At 49.8% G+C, this 2,150-nt stretch overlaps 1 protein-coding gene across 1 annotated transcript in view; it reads left to right on the top strand.

The window, feature by feature from the left end:
* Positions 1 to 2,150, top strand: part of SHH (sonic hedgehog) — a 12,692-nt gene that overhangs the window by 6,226 nt on the left and 4,316 nt on the right. The gene's annotated exons all lie outside the window — the stretch shown is intronic.

The following is a 2,150-nucleotide window of genomic DNA, read 5'->3' as shown; positions in this document are numbered from 1 at the left end:
GCCCCCCCCCCGCCGCCTCCCTCCGCCGGTCTGCATGGCAGCTAAAGCGCTTTCTAATAGCATCCTCTAGCCCAGCAGCCCACTGGAAGTGTCAAGAAACACTTGGTTGCAAAAGAAAATAATGGGCTTTCTTTAAATATAGCCGTTTGCTTCGAAACCAGCACCCCCACGGCAGGGAAACCGGCCTGGCCTCGCCACACCTGTCTGCAAGAGGGGCTCATGCCCCCGCTCCAGCCCAAAGCTCCCCAAGGGCTGAGCCGAGGTAGCACCTCTCCCGGCCCGCTCGGGCTTTGTCCTGAGAGCCTGCTACTGCTTTTGTTCAGCTCCCCGGTCCTTTCTAGCCAAAAAGAGGCCCTGCAAAGCTATCAGCCGTGCAGTGATATGAAACATCCCTTTCAATAGCGAAGATGGGCTTTACAGCGCAAGGTGTCCGATTGTGGCGCGCGATGACCTTAGCCCAAGCGCACCCCTTAATCCACCCCCACGGGTATTTCATAGGAGAGGAGTTACCCCAAGCTGCTCATTGAGATTCGGCACACACGGACTTGGGGGCAGTATTTAGAGGGTGTCAGGCAGGGTCGTGTGACTGTACCACGCGGGCTGCAAGGGAGCAGGCTTGAATTCCACCCGCTCAGCCTGATTTCAAACTGTCCAAACCTCGTTTCATGACAGAGCATCTTATGAGAAGATTAAACCCCATAATGCCAGGCAGGAAGATTCTTTATCTAGATCTCTGTTTGCAAAAAGTATGATCCCGGAGACTGGAATGCAAAGAAGAGTTCCCCCAAGGCCTGAATTATTGTCACCAGGACAGAGGAGGGAGAGGCAGGGGTGGTAAAAGGGACATTGATAATGCGCTACAGCAAGTATTTAGAGCAAGCTTCTACATTTAAAATTCAAATACAGATCTTGAGTGCCTTGGAAAAGTGGCTCTGCTGTGCAAATAGTGCTTGGAAGGTCCTGGGTTTTTTGGAGAGTATGTGTGTGAATTGGCACATAGGGTTTCTGCACCTGAACAAATAGGGAGGGGGAGAAAAGGGGGGGAAGAAGCTGGGAAAAAAATGGAAGTGTCCTCTCTTCCAAGAGTGTCTGCATTTATTACATGAATCAGAATGACAATGCTGATCCTTTATTGGATTTTAATTAGAGAACCCAAACAAGCACTGCTCAAAGAAGCAGATTTTCACACCTCTGCCAATTCACTGGCATGTTTGTAGAGCTGCTACACTACTAGATCTATTCATCAAGTCCCTGAATATGCAAACAAAGCTCTAGCCAGACCTTTACCGCCGGCTTGTAGGAAGGTGTAGTTTGCTAGCGGAGGGCTCCACATAAAGCACATAGCTTGTTTGTTGCCATGTCCTCCCTGAAGAGGCCTTGGAGATCTTGCTGCTTCATTTCTGAAGGAGAAGTGATAAAGTCATTAGCAAATCAATAACGGACTAATTTTCACCCTTCCTGTCCTTCGTGAGAAAGTCATTAGGAGACATTCCAAGGATTTATTTAAATCATAAGAGCTTCAGTACCAGCCACAGAGGCAAAATATAAAATCTGCCTGCCTTTAGGAGATAAATCACGAGGACTCTGAACTAGCATAGGGAGTAACTAAGAAAAACCAGGGGAAGGCAAGGGAGGGATGAGGAATGTCAACAGCTGTAGCAAAGACACTTGCTACCGTGACATACCGTGGGCTACTACCCAATATGTAGAAAATCAGAGCTTTTAGGGACACTGCAGAGTCCCTTGGTTAAGTCAAAGACCAGCCTGGAACAGGGCAGAGGTCCTCTCCCACCACCCCGCACGTGGCTGAGCTTCCAGAAAGGGATTTGCAAGAAAGACTTAAAGTCTCATTGCTATTTCTGCTTTCTTTAAACCTGCGGTTGTTCCTCTCAGTAGCACTGGAAAGCAGCAGCAGCTGGCGACAGCATTTAGTATCTAAACTCTGAGTAACTCCAAGAGCTGGAGGAGGTGAAGGCGGGATGTGCTTGGGTCTGGCACAGGCGTGGGGCTGCATGGGGACCACACACCCTGGGACAGGGAACAGCATCCTCCTTCCAGTGGGGTGGGAGAGGCGAGGGAGATGCTTTTTTTCAGAAAGAGGAGTGAACTGGAGTGCTGGAAGTGCCAGGCAGTGGTGTTACGGAGGGTGA

Source organism: Aptenodytes forsteri, unplaced genomic scaffold (genome assembly GCF_000699145.1).
Source record: "Aptenodytes forsteri isolate BGI_AS27 unplaced genomic scaffold, ASM69914v1 Scaffold21, whole genome shotgun sequence".
Lineage (NCBI taxonomy): Eukaryota > Metazoa > Chordata > Aves > Sphenisciformes > Spheniscidae > Aptenodytes > Aptenodytes forsteri.
This window is presented reverse-complemented; position numbering and strand designations above follow the sequence as displayed.